The sequence below is a fragment of the Nicotiana attenuata genome, unplaced genomic scaffold (assembly GCF_001879085.1).
Source record: "Nicotiana attenuata strain UT unplaced genomic scaffold, NIATTr2, whole genome shotgun sequence".
Taxonomy (NCBI): domain Eukaryota; kingdom Viridiplantae; phylum Streptophyta; class Magnoliopsida; order Solanales; family Solanaceae; genus Nicotiana; species Nicotiana attenuata.
Window position 1 is genome coordinate 85,708 of NW_017670823.1, and position 20,168 is coordinate 105,875.

The 20,168-nt window shown below is 38.3% G+C and overlaps 1 pseudogene; it reads right to left on the minus strand.

Moving 5' to 3' along the window:
• Window positions 1-547: 547 nt before the first annotated feature.
• On the minus strand, window positions 548-17,349 carry LOC109243674 (annotated as a pseudogene).
• Window positions 17,350-20,168: the final 2,819 nt, after the last annotated feature.

Consider the following 20,168-nt stretch of genomic DNA (forward strand, 5'->3'; position numbering starts at 1 on the left):
TAGAGTAACAACTAGAAAGAGTCGTAGGCTTTTCATATTAAGCCATGTGGGCTACAAATATATTTCTGAATTGTATTAGTATTTCCGCACTTTAATTTATATCATCCAGACTTTCAGTATATCATCTTGTGTTAGTTTATCTTCCGCATTCAGTATGATATGATATCACGTGTTGATTCAGCCAGCCAGTTGGTTCGCTCAGGCACAAGTGCCGTGTTACGTCCAGGCCCAAGTTCGGGGCGTGACACTGACTTCCACTCAACCTTAGGAGTTTGACAAAGAAATACACCACAGATCACAGTTACAAGTACCTATGAATGAAAATACTATCTGGCTGCAAGAGATATACACTGGCCATGTTATTCACCACTGAGATACAGGGTAAGGCCACTAACTATCTCATGGCGAAATTATGTGAGCTGCAAGAGTAGATGATGGTTGACGTGAAGTGAGGTGTGGCAACAAAGATTAAGTGCAGGAATGAATCAGAGTTCTCTTCAACATCCTAACATTTTCCTTACAAGATCCAATCTTTACATTGGCCAATTCTTTTTCAAGGAGCAACTGGTTTCTCATCTCCCTTGTCAACACCCAAATTCCTAGACCCGTTTCACCAATAATCTCCACAAGAACAGAGGCCATCCTTGAAATGATGATAGCGATTGACATCTCTGATAGTGATTTCTCTCTCCGTTAACTTTGAGATAACCTTGATTGCAACATGACAGTCCTCGCAAACTCGGAGGTTCTTGGAGATCAAGAGCTTTGTCCCTGGAGGTGTACTAATTAGTCCAATAGCAATCGCTAGCCTTTCACTGTGGCTAAATACCATTCTGCTCATCTCGTCATCTTCCACATTATGGAAAACAAATGTAATGTTTGGGACATAACCAGCTTGTACCATTCGTGCTCCCAAGCTGTCTAGCTCTGCATAAATCTCATCAGACATAGGATGAGAGGTATCCCCTGAGAGAAATGCATGTACTTTGTTTTTAACTTCAATCTAACTGTACGCGATGGTTTTCTTTACACCTCTTTCATTCATTATTTCTCTAAGCTTTGCAACTCCTTTCCATCTACCTGCTTGGGCATAATTGTTTGACAAAATCACGTAATTTCCTGCGTCATCAGGCTCAAGTTCAATTAACCTCTCCAATGCCAATTCTGCAAATTCCACATGACCATGGATTTTACACGAATTAAGCAATGCACCCCAGACACCAGCATCTGGCATAACTTTCATCTGCATCATAAGTCCATAAGCCTCATCTAAGCGGCCACTATGACCTAAGAGATCAACCATGCATGTAATGTGTTGAATGGTTAGTTCAATTCCATAATCTTTTACCATGTGAATCAAAATACATTCTCCCTTCATTCAACAAACCTCCATGGTTACAAGCAGATAACACCCCAACAAAAGTTATATGATCCGGCTGAGCCTTACCAACCATCTGATTAAACAAACTAAGTGCTGCATTAGCACGACCACGCATTGCATATCCTGTGATCATTGCATTCCAAGAAGCAACTCTTTTCTCCTCGAGTGCTTCAAACAAGATCCTAGAAATATTCACGGACCCACTCTTGGCATACATATCCACGAGTGCTGTCTTCACTTTGTCCAGGGAGTTAAAACCCTGTCTCCAACTATACCCATGAAGCTCCCTTCCCTGTCGAAGGGCCGCCACATCAGCAGAAGCAGAAATAGCAATCGCTAAGGTTGCCTCTGTAGGTCTAACACCTTCACATGCCATTTCACCACATAAAGACAAACAATCCTCAGGATGACCATTTTGTGAGTAAGCAGCAAGCATTGAATTCCAAACAACTACATCCCTCTCCGCAACATTGTCAAACACCAGCCTCGACCTACCAACACAACCACACTTAGCATACATGTCGATAAGGGAGGCACCCACGAAAACATCCTTATCCCACTTCGTTCTTTTTGCGTGTTCATGAATATCTCTCCCCACATCAATCGCTGACAAGGCCGAGCACGCTTTTAACACAAACGGAAAGGTAAAATTATCAGGAACAAGTCCATAATCAAGCATTTGATAATACAAAGAAATTGCAGTCGGGTGAGGACCATTCCAAGCATAACCACGAATCAAAACATTCTAAAGAAAAATATTTCCTTTAGGAATTCTATCAAACAGGTGATGGGCATTCGACAATTTATCACAAACACAATAAAGATTGACCAGCTTCTGTAACGACCCGACTGGTCGTTTTGAGCAATTACGATCGGTTTGGCAGTTTGAGGTCACGAGCAGCTTCATATTATGTGTATCGACTTGGGTGCGCAGTCCGGGTGTGAAACCGGAAAGCTTTTATGTGAAAATATGAGAAATAGAAATTTTTAGAGTTGAAAATTTGGTTTTAGTTGACTTTGGTCAACATTTTTGGTAAACGGACCCGGATCTGTATTCCTACGATCCCGGGAGGTCAGCGGTAAAATGTGGGACTTAGGCGTATGCCAGGAATTGAATTTCGAGGTCCCTAGCCTTAGAAAGTAATTTTTGAAGAAAATTGTTGTGCTGGTTTTTAAAGGAAATAAAGAAATGAATTAATGTTTGAACCTGTTGGTATCAGGCCCGTATTTTGGTTCCGGAGCCTGGTACAAGTTTTTTATGATATTTAAGTCCTATTTGTAAAATTTGGTGAAAACCGAAATTGATTTGACGTGATTTGGACGTCCGGTTGAAAAAATTAGAAAATTTGAGTGTCCTTGAGAAAATCATGAGTTTTGAGGTTAAATTCGTAGTTGTTGATGTTATTTTTGTGATTTGATCGCACGAGCAAGTCCGTATGATATTTTTAGACTTGCGTGCATGTTTGGTTTGGAGCCCCGAGGGCTTGGGTGAGTTTCAGATAGGTTTAGGCTATGTTGTGCTTGTTTTTGGATGCTTCATCGTCGTTTCTTCAAGCAAAAATAATACCACATTGAGCAAATGATATCCAAATTTAGTTTTTATTGAACCATTAGATCCGTATCGAAATTACGGAGCCATAGGAAAAAGAATCATCGAATTAGGACATCGTATGAGGAAGTTATGCTCATTTTTGTGACGGGAAAAATTGCTGGTTTCTGGTGTGTTCGCAAATGCGAACTTTTATATTGCATTTGCGATGCCCAGTTCGCAAATGCGAACTTTTTGTCGCAAATGAGACTTCTGCCAGCCCTGATTTGTTTGCAATTTGCGAGAGTTCGCAATTGTGTCGCAAATGCGACATCTGAGGCCTGTTAAGTGAGGTTTTTGACGAGATTTTCACCCATTTTTCAATTTTCTCAACCCTAAACCTCCATGGGCGATTTTCCAAAGACCTAAACTTCTCCAAATCATTGGGTAAGTGTCTCTAATCAATTTTTAACTATATTTTGTGATTATATCTTAGATTTAACATCAAATTCATGAGAATCTAAAGGAAAATTTGGGGAAAATTGTGAAATCTTTCAAAAATGTAAAATGATGATTTGAATGACCAAATGGTATTAGAATTAGATAATTTTTGTATTGGTGAACTCGTAGCGGAATGGGTGTTCAGTTTTTTGCAAATTTTGTCGGGTTCCGAGGTGCGGGCTCGGGGAGTTGAGTTTTGTTGACTTTTTGCAAATTGTATAAGAATCATAGTTTTGTCAATTGAAATTGTTTTCTCTTGCATTGTTTGATATATTCAAGTCGTTTTTGGCTAGATTGAGCCGAGCATTGATGAATTGGTAAAGGAAAAGCTAAATTGAGTATTGAATTGGCCGGATTGAGGTAAGTATCTTGCCTAACCTTGTGCGGGGACTTCTCCCTTAGGATTTGAGTCTTCTATGCTATTTGTAGTCCGTGCACGCAAGGTGACGAGTGTGTGATCGGACTTATTTGTGGAAAATTTTCCTTTAAGGTTCTTAGGTCCTTATGTTCATTATGTGGGAAGTATTCCATTATGATTGAGTTTCCTAATTGCTTAATTTACCTCTATATGCTCCATACGATGTTGTTAGCTTCCCTCTAACTCTTACTTGTTACTTGGCCTTATTTTCCTTAATTGAAGCGATTGTTCTTCTTATCGTTTGTTATCTCTAAATTGTAAATTACTCTATGACCCCGTGTATATATGCTATGTGTCCAAATTGTTGTGGTTAATGGTGTAGTTATCGCATGCATGATATGCCTTGTTGTTTTGTAAAGATTATTGCGCTTCTTGGTTTTTCTGTGGTTCTCTTGTTGCCGTGTATTCATACTCTTGGTGGTGGAATTCCTTGTGATTGGGTTGCTGGATTATTTTTGAGTATTTTTCGTGTTGCTGCTGTGTGTTTATTTTGGGACTACGGAACGGTATCCCGGGAGATCCCCCTGCAATGTTTACTTTGGGACTACGGGACGGTATCCCGGGAGATCCCCCTGCATGTTTACTTTGGGACTACGGATCGTTATTCCCGGATATCCCCCTGCACTTTTATATTGGAACTACGGGACTGCACCCGGTAGATTCCCCAAGTACTGTGTATTTACATTTGGGACAACAGATCGGTATTCCGGGAGATCCCCGCGCACTATGAGTTGGACTACAGGATGACACCCGGGAGATCCACTGGATATTTATATTTGGGACTACAGGACGGTATCCTGGGAGATCCCCAATTGTTATCTCTGCATTGAGCTGTACTCCTTCTATGATTATTTTGTCTCCGTTGTTTTTGTTGTTATCAATTCAAGTATTTTAACTGTTTAGATTCCTTTACTGCTGTGATCCTTTGTGTTAGAATCCATAATGTTTACAATACCTCTCTATATTTTATATATATATTTCAATACTTCAAATTTCAATAATTGTTACATTTTTTACTCAATTAGTTTCTCAATTAAATTTCCTTAAACCGTTTGAGGTTGTATTTTACTTAAAAAGAAATTTCTACTAAGTTAATTTATGAAATCCCATGTTAAAGGTAATAAATCATTCGACGTTGTATTTTAATTGAAAATGGTACTTTTTTTATTCAAATGATTTCTAATAATAACTTCATTTTTTCTTGTTGAGTTCCTAGTTGGTTTAGAAACTGTACTCTACTTTATGTTATGTAAATGAGACTCCTTAAACATCTTAATTGCATTGGTTATGGACCCTATGTACTGAGTAACATGAGAACGTCGTTGCGCAAAGTGAGATATAAATATGTGGGTACGAGGTGCCGGGTGTGCTAAAGGTTTGGTAATTGAGGTTATGATATGAGACATCGAATTTGAGATGGCTGGAATTGTGCATCCGAAATGATATGATTTATTGAGTTGACATCGCCTTTCTTATTTGAGTACATTTTACTTGTCTGTGTCCCAGCTATGTTGGTGTTAATTTACTTGGTTATCTTCGTTTCCATCCGTGTTTCCCTTTATTGTTTCTACTGTTTGTGGTTTGAGTTTCTCCCTATTGTTGATATTACCTTGTTATCGTATCTCGATAGTTTATCGTTATATCTTATTCAGTTTATTTGACCAGTAGGTGCCTTGACTGTTCCTCGTCACTACTCCATCGAGGTTAGTCTTGATACTTACTGGGCACCGCTGTGGTGTGCTCATACTACACTTCTATACATTTTTGTGTACAGATCCAGGTATTTGGTCGATAGTAGCTGTGCGGATCGTCGCAGCGGAGACTCAAGGTAAAACTGCTGCTTCATTCGCAGGCCTCGGAGTCACCTTCAGTTGTACTTATTTTCAAATGTTCCTTTTGTTTCGGAACAATGACGTATTTATTTTGTATAACTACTCTTAGAAAAGCTTATGACTTGTACCACCGATTTTGGGAATTGTAATTTGTTCAGAGTAGTTTAATTTAAAGTTAGTAAATGTCAATGTGATTTCAGTTAATATTAGGCTTACCTAGTTTAGAGACTAGGTGCCATCACGACTCCTTCGGAGGGATTTATGGGTCGTGACAAGTTGGTATCAGAGCTCTAGGTTCATAGGTGCTACGAGTCATATGCAGGTTTAGTAGACTCTTGCGGATCGGTACGGAGACGTCTGTACTTATCTTCGAGAGGCTACAGAACTATTAGGATAATCTCACATTCTTCACTCCTTATCGTGCAATATTGATTCAGCTCGAAGCATATAACTTATGTTCCTTTACATCCACTCATGTGTAATATTACGCTCTCGGTGCCCGCTATGCGCCAGTGGTTCGTGATGCTACAGACAGGCTACGGGGGAGTCAGGGATGCTCAGAAATTTTCTCAACGTGTTGTCCAGACTGGAGATACAGAGGTATTGAGAGACTATTCAGCTGTTTACATGGAGGCGCAGCGGAAGCGTGGTGGGTGTTGATTGAGGATAGTTGGCGGTATTGGAGTAACTTGTGATTTGTATTGTACGAGCTGTGAAGGTTAGCTCTGCGGATCATCAGACATTGTTTTCTATGGCTTCGCGCCAAGTGGAGGAGTCCATTAGTGGTATTCAGATTGCATAGTCAGACTTGCGTCGGTTTCAGCCTGAGTATATGTATGTGTGGTGTTGGTAGGTTCCCAGAATTTGTATATGGCTAAGGTATGAGATCTTGCACAGGACGACATTGGGACTTTGATAGGGATTATAGCATATCGACTATTCGAAGAAATGGGTCAGCTATGCGGTGTTAGGTCAGCATAGTGATGAAGTGATTGGTCCTTTGAATAGGAATTTTCTACAAGTATTTGTGGAAGCGCTCTTGGATTGGACGGTTTGTGTGACTCGGTTGAGTTGCGAAGGTGCAGTCCTGATGGCCTAGTTGCGTGCGGGCGGATCTCGGAGGGTTCTCGATGGTATGACGACAGCTTGAGTTGGCTGTCTACTATGGGCATGAGGAATATGTGGTACATTGTGGCTTTCTCCTGAATAGGTATCAGAGATTAATAGAGTGTTGACCTTGTTGGCTATCGTATGTGAAGAGTGTGCATTTTTGGGAAGGACCTTGAGTTTTGGTTTGCGGGTGCGTGGTTAGTAACAGGGTGATTACTGGGTTTCGAGGCTTTCGAAGTTCATGTTTTGTTACTTGGTCAGAAATCCTATATGGGTGCTTCATCAGAATGATAGGGTGTGAGTGATATATCATCTACTTGATCTGCATAGTTGAGTTGGGTATGGAAACTTTGGTATTCCTAGGGTTTTGGGGCTAGATGCCCTCATTATGGACTATTCCCTGTTTTCGGATCTTGAAGAAATGCCGAGAATGGGATAATTAATAGCATGTATTACCGATAAGTTGTTGTGGATCTTTTGAAGATTATTTATCCAATTGGGAAGGATCGGGATTTGGTAGGTACTATTTGAAAGCTCAATGAGAATTTGCATCTTGTACCAGGTCCAGTTTGTGTGCTCCTGTGAGATCGTCATTATGGTTATGTAGTCGGCAGAATGGATATTATTTGTGCCCCTAGCCTATGATATGTGCTACTCTTTTATGTTGTGTTAGGCGGTGGGGTTGTATGATTATTTCCCACGCATGTTGTGATTCTGTTCAGGCCTTATGGCGATGCGGGTGAGATAGCCCTCGTGATGTTGATTTGCTCATACACCTTATATGTGCTTGCTTCTCTCCTATTTTATTACTTCTATTCATTGTTTCCACAGTTTTACTTATGCACTCTGTTGTGCTTGATATCAGTATTCATATATTCAGTGAACCCGAGCATTTTGGCTTGATGAGCATTTGGGAGCGGGATGCACACCGCAGCGGATGTTATGGGGGATACACTTTCCTTGTGTTTATTTGGTGTTGTGTCTTCCCTCTGTGGGGTGATTTGATGAAAAACCTATACGTTTTTTGTCACACATGTTTTACTTGTTAGATAATTCTTCTACCTTGTTCTCCTTTATTTGTGCTGCATAATTGAGTCATTGCTGGTTTGGTGTTCGAATTGTGTATTGTGAGAATCTGTGTGGTTCCATAATGAGTTGTTAGTTGGACTACATGTATTGGCTGAGATGGGGTTCTTAGACTTGATATTAGTACTATGGTATTGGGGGTGAGGAGTGGCCGGAAGTATGAGGGTGTTTCTACTACGATTTGGGTAATGGCCCTTGGCGGGCGAGAAAGTTTCGTGACTTGTTGACTTCATGGGCGGCTATGAGTTTCCGCATGTTTCGTTATCGTGGGCAGTGTTGTGGAAGTCCGGAACAAGGTTGTATTCGATGTGAAGTATATTGCCGGCATCTAGGATGTTATTTGAGCAGCTATGGTGGTCAGAGGTTATTGCTTCGAGTATGTGAGTTGTGTGGAACAACATGTGATTGTATTCCGGATTGGAATTTTTGGCTCGATTCAACTTGTTTCGGGTGTATGACTTAGGAGCTCATGCAATGGTTCGATGGCTTTGGAACGACTCCGGGCACGTTCGAGGACGAATGTATGTTTAAGTGGAGGAGGATGTAACGACCGGACTGGTCGTTTTGAGCAATTGCGGCCGGTTCGGCAGTTTGAGGTCACGAGCAGCTTCATATTATGTGTATCGACTTGGGTGCGCAGTCCGAGCGTGAAACCGGAAAGCTTTTATGTGAAAATATGAGAAATAAAAATTTTTAGAGTTGAAAATTTGGTTTTAGTTGACTTTGGATTTTTGGTAAACGGACCCGGATCTGTGTTCCGACGATCCCGGGAGGTCCGCGGTAAAATATGGGACTTAGGCGTATGCCAGGAATTGAATTCCGAGGTCCCTAGCCTTAGAAAATAATTTTTGAAGAAAATTGTTGTGCTGGTTTTTAAAGGAAATAAAGAAATGAATTAATATTTGAACTTGTTGGTATCAGGCCCGTATTTTGGTTCCGGAGCCTGGTACAAGTTTGTTATGATATTTAAGTCCTATTTGTAAAATTTGGTGAAAACCAGAATTGATTTGACGTGATTTGGACGTCCGGTTGAAAAAATTCGAAAATTTGAGTGTCCTTGAGAAAATCATGAGTTTTGAGGTTAAATGCGTAGTTGTTGATGTTATTTTGATGATTTGATCGCATGAGCAAGTCCGTATGATGTTTTTAGACTTGCGTGCATGTTTGGTTTGGAGCCCCGAGGGCTTGGGTGAGTTTCGAATAGGTTTAGGCTATGTTGTGCTTGTTTTTAGATGCTTCATCGTCGTTTCTTCAAGCAAAAATAATACCACATTGAGCAAATGAGAACCAAATTTAGTTTTTATTGAACCATTAGATCCGTATCGAAATTACGGTGCCATAGGAAAAAGAATCATCGAATTTGGACATCGGATGAGGAACTTATGCTCATTTTCGTGTCGGGAAAAATTGCTGGTTTCTGGTGTGTTCGCAAATGCGAACTTTTATATCGCATTTGCGATGCCCAGTTCGCAAATGCGTACTTTTTGTCGCAGATGCGACTTCTGCCAGCCGCAATTTGCGAGATTGCGAACCCCGTGTCGCAAATGCGACATCTGAGGCCTGTTAAGTGAGGTTTTTGACGAGATTTTCACCTATTTTTCAATTTTCTCAAACCCTAAACCTCCATGGGCGATTTTCCAAAGACCTAAACTTCTCCAAATCATTGGGTAAGTCTCTAATCAGTTTCTAACTATATTTTGTGATTATATCTTCGATTTAACATCAAATTCATGAGAATCTAAAGGAAAATTTGGGGAAAATTGTGAAATCTTTCAAAAATGTAAAATGATGATTTGAATGACCAAATGGTATCAGAATTAGATAATTTTTGTATGGATTAACTCGTAGCGGATTGGGTGTTCGGTTTTTTTATTAATTTTGTCGGGTTCCGAGGTGCGGGCTCGGGGAGTTGACTTTTGTTGACTTTTTACAAATTGTATAAGAATCATAGTTTTGTCAATTGAAATTATTTTCTCTTGCATTGTTTGATATATTCAAGTCGTTTTTGGCTAGATTGAGCCGAGAATTGATGAATTGGTAAAGGAAAAGCTAAATTGAATATTGAATTGGCCGGATTGAGGTAAGTATCTTGCCTAACCTTGTGTGGGGGACTTCTCCCTTAGGATTTGAGTCTTCTATGCTATTTGTAGTCCGTGCACGCGAGGTGATGAGTGTGTGATCGGACTTATTTGTGGGAAATTTGCCTTTAAGGTTCTTAGGTCCTTATGTTCATTATGTGGGAAGTATTCCATTATGATTGAGTTTCCTAATTGCTTAATTTACCTCTATATGCTCCATACGATGTTGTTAGCTTCCCTCTAACTCTTACTTGTTACTTGGCCTTATTTGCCTTAATTGAAGCGATTGTTCTTCTTATCGTTTGTTATCTCTAAATTGTAAATTACTCTATGACCCTGTGTATATATGCTATGTGTCAAAATTGTTGTGGTTGCCGTTATCACATGCATGATATGCCTTGTTGTTTTGCTAAGATTATTGCGCTTCTTGGTTTTTCTGTGATTCTCTTGTTGCCGTGTATTCATAATCTTGGTGGTGGAATTCCTTGTGATTGGGTTGTTGGATTGTTTTTAAGTATTCTTCGTGTTGCTGCTGTGTGTTTATTTTGGGACTACGGGACAGTATCTCGAGAGATCCCCCTGCAATGTTTACTTTGGGACTACGGGACGGTATCCCGGGAGATCCCCCTGCATGTTTTCTTTGGGACTACGGATCGTTATTCCGGGAGATCCCCCTGCACTTTTATATTGGAACTACATGACTGCACCCGGTAGATTCCCCAAGTACTGTGTATTTACATTTGGGACTACGGATCGGTATTCCAGGAGATCCCCGCGCACTGTGAGTTGGACTACGGGACGACACCCGGAAGATCCACTGGATATTTATATTTGGGACTACAAGACGGTATCCTGGGAGATCCCCAGTTGTTATCTCTGCATTGAGTTGTACTCCTTCTGTGATTATTTTGTCTCCGTTGTATTTGTTGTTATCAATTCAAGTGTTTTAACTGTTTAGATTTCTTTACTGCTGTGATCCTTTTTGTTGGAATCCATAATGTTTACAATACCTCTCCATATTTTATATATATATTTCAATACTTCAAATTTCAATAATTGTTATATTTTTTACTCAATTAGTTTCTTAATTAAATTTTCTTAAACCGTTTGAGGTTGTATTTTACTTAAAAAGGAATTTCTACTAAGTTAATTTATTAAATCCCATGTTAAAGGTAATATATCATTCGACGTTGTATTTTAATTGAAAATGGTACCTTTTTTTATTCAAATGATTTCTAATAATAACTTCATCTTTTCTTGTTGAGTTCCTAGTTGGTTTAGAAACTGTACTCTACTTTATGTTATGTAAATGAGACTCCTTAAACATCTTAATTGCATTGGTTATGGACCCTATGTACTGAGTAACATGAGAACGTCGTTGCGCAAAGTGAGATATAAATATGTGGGTACGAGGTGCCGGGTGTGCTAAAGGTTTGGTAATTGAGGTTTTGATATGAGCCATCGAATTTGAGATGGCTGGAATTGTGCATCAAAAATGATATGATTTATTGAGTTGACATCGCCTTTCTTATTTGAGTACATTTTACTTGTCCGTGTCCCAGCTATGTTGGTGTTAATTTACTTGGTTATCTTCGTTTCCATCCGTGTTTCTTTTTATTATTTCTACTGTTTGTGGTTTGAGTTTCTCCCTATTGTTGATATTACCTTGTTATCGTATCTCGATAGTTTATCGTTATATCCTGTTCAGTTTATTTGACCAGTAGGTGCCTTGACTGTTCCTCGTCACTACTCCATCGAGGTTAGTCTTGATACTTACTGGGCACCGCTGTGGTGTGCTCATACTACACTTCTGTACATTTTTGTATACAGATCCAGGTATTTGGTCGATAGAAGCTGTGCGGATCGTCGTAGCGGAGACTCAAGGTAAACCTGCTGCTTCGTTCGCAGGCCTCGGAGTCACCTTCAGTTGTACTTATTTTCATTGGTTCCTTTTGTTTCGGAACAGTGACGTATTTATTTGTATAACTACTCTTAGAAAAGCTTATGACTTGTACCACCGATTTTGGAAATTATAATTTGTTCAGAGTAATTTAATTTAAAGTTAGTAAATATCAATTTGATTTCAGTTAATATTAGGCTTACCTAGTTTAGAGACTAGGTGCCATCACGACTCATTCGGAGGGATTTTTGGATCGTGACAGCTTCGTTGCCAAATAAATGTTGTAGCCTAAACCCGTGAGGCAGAGATGCGCGTGGAGCTGTTTTCCAGGATCAACTGCTTTCCGAGCGATGCAAGATTGGAGAAGAGAGGCGTAATGTTAAGTTGGGTTTTGTGAAAATGAGTGTTGGTGATAGTGATGAAGTTGAATAATAATGTGTCTAAATAAGAGCAGAGGTGATTCTGCCCTTACGAGCCGACCATCTTGCAATAATTGATAGCATTTGAAAATTTTGGTACGAGAAAAAGGAATGAATTTTTTTCTAAATAGTAGTAGTGGTTGTAACAAATACTAAAAGGGGGGAAAGCCAAAAGCTTCCAAAGATGTCGTGCTAAATGATGATAAAGATGACAGAAAACAGGTGGGAACAGTAAGAGGGTTTACTAATTTCGATTCTTCTGTTAAATAATGTTTTCAATAGTTTTTGTACTTCAACGGAAAAATTGGGCTTGAACTGCAAAAGGCAAAATACCTTACTAACCCCCTAAACTTGACACGGATTATTAGTTACAGCATTAAACTATTCGTGGTCTTAATTACCCCCCTCAATTTGGCCTTTTGAGCGCTGATGTGGCAACGAGTGTGGGTGCACTCACCTGCCACGTGGATTTTTCTGTATATGTGGCATTTTTTTGAAAAATAAAATATATTTTTACCTTTATAAGTATGTTACTATTTTTGATAATTTTTTTCGATAAAAATTTATAATGAAACTTGGATAGAACTACATTATTTAGGCTAATTTTTTTTACTTGGCTAAAAATAATAAAGTTTTAGTCAATCTTTTTTTTGAATTTGACTTGATAATAAAGATTATACAACTGAAATAAATAGTCAAGGCATCTAAAAAGTTATAAAAATACACAATTTGAAATTAATTATTTTGGCTATAATTTTTTATATAGCTCTAAATTATGTTGCTCTAAAAATATACTTTTTACAGATTTTACCCGAAAAGGTAAAAATACGTAGTTGAATAAATAACCATTGCATCAAAAGAAGAAATAAAAAGAGTTTATCCATATAGTAAGTTATTTCTCGCAATTTTACACTCTTTTTATTTCTTCTATTGATTCAATGACTATTTATTTCAACTTGTATTTTTACTTTTTTCTGGTAAAATATGTAATATATATATATATATATATATTTAGAGCACCATAATTTAGAGCTATATAAAAAATTATAGCCAAAATAGTTAATTCCAAAATATGTATTTTTATAACTTTTTAGATGCCTTGACTATTTATTTCAATTGAATAAATCTTTATATTCAGGTCAAATTCAAAGAAAGATTAACTAAAACTTTATTATTTTTAGCCAAATAAAAAAGTTTAGCCTAAATAATGTAGTTCTATCCAAGTTTTATTATAAATTGTATTCCAAAAAAATTATCTATAAAAGTACTAAACACTAACATACTAAAAAAGGTAAAAATATATTTTATTTTCAAAAAATGCCGCATATGCAAAAAAATCCACGTGGCAGGCAAGTGCACACACACTCTTTGCCACATCAGCATTCAGGGGTACTGACTCTCAAAAGTCAAAGTTGAGGGGGGTAATTAAGACTACTAATAGTTTAAGGCTGTAACTAATAATCCGTGTCAAGTTTAGGGGGGTGCTAAAGTATTTTAGAGATGTTTTATTAAAATGGTCCTCCACCAAAGCTTTTTACAGCAAGATTGAACCGAAATAAACTTTGGTCGGAACTTGAACAGAAACTCGACGTCACCCAACGATGCCTTAGACCAGAAATCCAACGATGGTACCTGAAACCTGTATGGTGCTTCGATGGTGATGCTAGGTTCTAAGTTGGTGATTGAAGCTCACTTAAATTTGAATTTGAAAATTTAGGTTTTCAAAATTAGAATCTATATCTTAAGTCGTTTGAATCTCAATTTTGGGATGATTTGAGGTAGTTTGAATTGAAATTTGAGCCATACACCAAACTAAAAGATGAACGTAAAAGAAGATAAGATGTGTATCCCCTGTGTATCCTATATGTATTATTTGCATATCTCATATGTATCAAATGCAGATCCTATGTATATCCCTTGTATTATGCATATCTACGTGTGAGATACATGTCAGATGCATGTGTGTTGTTGAAAAAAGGCAAAATACATAAGTTGTCACCCGAACTATGACCCAAATCCCCGTTACACACTTTCTGTCAACGAATATTACTTTACACACCCAACCTTTTCAAAGTGTATCCAAGACACACCACTTTTTTCTTAACCAGTTTTTGAGAATATGTGTAATACTACGCACCAATCAAACAGTGACACGTGTCATTCAAAAAATAAAATAATTAAAATTACAATTGTACCCCTCATCTTCCTCATCTAATCAACCATGGCCGTCTTCCTCTTCTTTTACCATCAAACACCATAGTCTCTTCCTCTACCTTTTACTTGATAATAAAGCCACAATTAACTAACAAAAATCACAGAAAAAACACCCAAAACTCCATCTTTTCCGCTAAAATTGAATCAAATTTTTTGAGCCCAGATCCAACTCATTTTTCATTTCACTTCTATAAAAGTTCAACCGCCAATAACAGCCATCGCCACAAGTTAGCTATTTAAAATATCATCCATTATAAAATTAAAGAATGTGCACAAGCTTGAGTTAAGCTTTAATGGTTGGAAAAAATTTCGAAAAATTCTCCCTTCCTGAAAATTCGACTTCGACATGGTAAAGCTCTAAGTTAAGCTTCTCTACAACGAGAAGAGATGTGAGAAATTGTGGTATGACTATTTGAGAAGAAGGACATTGGGTGGTGGAGTTCAAGGAGTAGCTATGGCAGAATTTTAAAAAAAGAAGAAGATGACTCAATTTAAAATTTTAAAAAGATAAAAAAACTTGACATCTGATACAAAATTCTTCTGTTCACGCGACTCAATTCGTTGGAAAAAACACGCACTATCCCCGTGGGCAAAGTAGTGTGTATTAGATACACTTTGGAAAGGATGGGTGTGCAAAGTAATATTCGTTCCTAGAAAGTGTGTAACAGGGATTTGGGTCATAGTTCGGGGGGTAACTTATGTATTTTGCCTTGAAAAAAGGAAAAATACATAAAGTCCCTCCTAAACTTGTCCCAAAAACTCGATTGAACACTACAACTAAATGGGTATTTCATAACCTCCCTAAACGCATTTGGAGTGAATTATTTTCACTCCTAATAGCTTATGTGGCAAGAAATAAGAAGAAAAAAACATATAAGCACGTACATTTAACAAAAAAGGTGGCCCCCCTTCTTTCGTCTTTCTCACCCCGTTCCTTTCTTGTTCACAGATCCTTCATCAATCCTTCCCCAACTCGAAACCATCCAAATCCTTCACTAAATTACCTCAAATTTCAGATATAGACTCCAAAAAATATACTCAAATTTTAACTAGACTTACTAAGAAGCAGCTGTAGATGTAGACTCCAAAAATTATACTAAGAAGCACCTGTAGGAATTTAAATCTATGAAAAAGCTTTGAAACACATATAGGCTGATTGAATCACCTTTCAATGTGATGCACTTTCAATCTCCGCTTCTTTCTATTCTTTATTTTTTATAGCAATTCTTTTGTGAAATCTTAAGAGTTTTGGAGTCTTAACATAAACAATAAGAGTGGATCAACGAAAATCCTAAATCAAATATGACGTCTCCAGCAAACACCATATGAAGTCTTTTTTTCTTCTTTGAATTGTTTCTGAAGGAGAAGACTGGCTTGTGAAGGAGAACCTGAAGCCATATGACTTCAGAAAGACAGAGAGAAAACCACAAAACTCCATTGCTAAAACTCTTTTTAATAGATGATCCTGGCTCTAAGGTATCCCCAAAGTTCAAAAAGATGAGGCTAACATGGTCGCTGACGTGGCGCGCGTGTAAAACACCTCATATTGTGAAACTGATGTTAGTGTTTCAAGGGAAAAATAATTCACTCCAAATACGTTTAGGGGGGAAAAACACCCATTTACTTTAAGTGTTCAATCAAGTTTTCGAGACAAGTTTAGGGGTCACTTTATGTATTTTCCCTTGAAAAAACTTTAAACTCGATTTCAACTTCAACTTTTAACTCGAAATCAGTTCAAATCACTTTTAATCTTCCTCAAAGTATGTATATTGCATTATCTATGTGTTTCCAATAAGTTTCAATCATACAACAACAAGAACAACAATATACCCAGTGTAATCCCACATTATGAGGCCTGGGGAGGGTAAAGTGTACGCAAACCTTACTCGTACCTTGTGGAGGTAGAGAGGTTGTTTTCGAAAGAAAATAATTCTCAGCGGGTTTAAATAGGAGAACAGTAATAAGAAGATTGTGTCTGATTTAATAAAGATAAGAACATTGACAACAGAATATAAAGCATTAATATAACCAAGCAAGGGGAACAAGAGATGCTACTGGACACCACATATAAGAGAACACTAAAATGATAATACTAGTGCCGGTATGTAAAAGAAACAACCAAAACAAATGTAGCAGATACGAAGTCCTAAACTCGACGACCTACTAACCCTCAACCTAATCTTCGACTTCTATAATTTCCTATCTAGGGTCATGTCCTCGGTAAGCTAGAGACATGCCATGTTATGTCTAATCACTTCTCCCCAATACTTCTTCGGCCTACCTCAACCTTTTCTCAAACCTACAATAGCCAATCTCTCAAACTTCCTCACTAGGGCATCTCTACATCTCCTCTTCATAGCCTCGTTTTCCTAATCTTTTCGTCCACAAAGGCTACTCCTACCATATCTAGAATTCCTAATCTTATCTCTCCGAGTATGCCCACACATTCACCTCAGCATCCTCATCTCCGCTACTTTCATCTTCTGAGTATGAGAGTTCTTGACTGGCCAACACTATGTCCCATACAATATAGTTGGTCTAACAACCACTTTATAGAGCTTACCTTTAAGTCTTGGTGGCACCTTCTTATTACACAAGACACCGGATGCAAGCTTACATTTCATCCACCCCACTCCAATACCATGTGTGATATCTTCGTCAATCACACCACCCCCTTGGATTATTGACCCTAGATACTTGAAACTCTCTCTCTTAGGGATGTCTTGCGTATCAATCCTCACTTTCACACCTGCCTCATAAATTACATCACTAAACTTGCACTCCAAGTACTCTGTCATATTCCTACTCAACCTAAATCCTTTCGACTCCAGGGAGTCTCTCCAGACCTCTTGCCTTGCGTTAACTCTGTTTGCGCGTCTCATCTATCAGTACTATGTCATCTGCAAATAGCATACACCACGATTCCTCCCCTTGAATATTTCTGCATCAATACATCCATCACCAAGGCAAAAAGAAATGGGCTAACGGTTGTTCCCAAGTGCAACCCCATAGCAACTGGGAAGTACCCCGAGTCTCTTCCCACTGCTCTTACCCGGGTTTTGGCGCCATCGTACATGCCCTTAATCGCCCTTATGTATGTCATAGGTACACCTCTTACCTCCAAATATTTCCACCGAACCTCCCTCGGGACTTTGTTGTATGTTTTTTCTAGGTCAATAAGTACCATATGTATGTCTTTTTTTTCCTCTATACTGCTCCACCAATCTCCTCAAGATGAATGGCTTATGTAGTGATCGCTCCGGCATCAACCATACCCACTGAAAAAAATTCTTATTTGCCTATATTTTTTGAATGTTGTATATTATTTGTAACTTTTTATGACTATTTTTTGTAGTAAGACTTAATGGATAATTGTTGGTAAGTAATGTCTATTCTCGACTTATTTTTGTAGTTCTCTCATAAGACAACTATTCTGTTGGACTTTTAGAGCAAAAATACTATTAATATTAGCCAATTCACAAAATATTACCAGTATTATCTCAATTGGCTATTTGTATGGTTCTTCCTCTCAGGGGCCATTTGTACAATAACCCCTGCTCTTTAATTCGTATTCAATCAACCAACAAGTAAGTCACAAGAAATTCTAACCAATATCGGTACCAAATAGAATCTAAAAAGACAAAACTCTAACAATTCAATGAAAGTAGCACAAAATCAGCATATTAGAAATAGAAATTAAAGAGAAAAATCGACTTTAAGTGGCTTCTCCAATAAAATAGTCCTCCACCAAAGTTTTTCACAGCAACATTGAATTGATTGGCAATATAAATTAAAAACTCGCAATAAATTTTTGCCTGAGCTAAACTCGATGACACCCAACAAAGCATGTCACGACCCAAAATCCATAATAGGCCGTGATGGCACCTAACGCCGGCATTAGGCAAGCCCACAAGTGCAACTACAGTTTAATTACCCCTTTTTAACATTTAAAACAAAAGTTCTTTTTCAGAAGAACGAAATAAGTACGATCTCATGCAACCGTGCGTACTCTTTTCTCAACAAAATACCAGCGTGATAAGTACGTACATCTACTGTAATGATAGTAATAGTAAGTACAACAATACGTATATGCTAAAAGCCCCCAAAACCCGATGCCACAAGTGCATGAGTAATCTAGAGAATATACAAAACTAATACAACTATTGTCTGAAAGGTAATACAGAAATAACAAACAAGGTAGAGGGAGACTCCTGTGTTGTGGATCGTAGTAAGGCAAGCGGCTCACCACTAAGTCTCCCTAGAAGATCGGCTATGCGCCTGCGTGACCACTAGTAGTACCTGTCTCAGTACCTGCACAGTCAGTGCAGAAGTGTAGGGTGAGTACGGAAAACAATGTGTAACCTAGTAAGTATCTAGTCAAACCTCAAAGAAGTTATGACGAGGGGTCGACTTGACACTTACTAGAGGTCAAATAATAATAGAAATACATAAAGTAGACATGGTGAGTGTACACCAAGTAGCAACGAAGCAAATAAAAGTAACTACAGTAATTTCACACATGAGTCTATATCAAATCACTAGACTTGTCATAATCGGCCTTGAAGGCGCAAACTCATTTGTTACCAAACAAAATCTAGTTCCAATTATTAAGCACGAAGCTGCCCAGGTGAACGGCCGGATCCCATAAGAATAGTGGTACCCAGTATAGTAGAGGCGAACGGCCCAATTCTATAAGAATAGTGTTACCAACCTGCCAAGGTGAAAGGCCCGATCCCTTAAGAGTAATTATGTCACTGCCGAGGCGAATAACCCGATCCTATAAGAGTAGAGAAATTTACCTCGCTCGCGGATACATATGCAAGACGAGAAGACACGGTTCTATAGTTTATCAAATATTTCCGATATTTTCTGACGAAAGAGGCTAAGTCGGTATCTTCAATTAAAATCTCAATCTTAGTCCTAATCAAGATAATTAATACACAGGATAAGTATAAAATGGCACAATTAAAGGAATGATGTGAATCTATGCCTACCTGGACCTATCATGAATATAGCTACATACGGACTCTCGTCACCTTGTGCGTATGCCTCCCCACAACAAGTAGCACACAACAATTAATACTCCTAAGCGGATAAGTTCCCTCTTACAAGGTTAGACAAGAGACTTACCTCGGTTCCAAGTCCTTAATCCGGCTCTTCAACCTCACTAGAACTCCTCAAATGATGCCAAGGACTCCGAAACTAACCAAACGTCGTATAAACTAATACATATATGCTTAAAAGTTCATAATTTATCTATTATAGTAATCACCCAACCCAATTTGGAAGATTCCTAAAATTCACTCCCGGCCCATGTGCCGGAAATTTTTGAATATAAATATTATCCATGACCACCCAAACTCAAATATATAGTTTATTCCTATTTCCACAATCAAATCCATGATCAAACCAAAATTTTACTTAAACTCTATGTTCTTCACAAAAGCCCACAAGTTTCACTAATTTCCCATGTTTAATCTACCTATAATTTACGTATTAAACTTTAAAATGGGTGGAGTTTACTTACCTTGTGATGTTGATGAGAATCCCCCACAAAAGTGCTCTCAAAATCGCCCAAGACCAAGTGAAAGTGTGTGGAAAAATAGGCTAAGTCCCGAAATAAATGCACCTCTGCTCAGCGATTTCCGCACTTGCGGTCACTTAACCGCATCCGCGGAACTGCAGGTGCGATCAAAAAGCC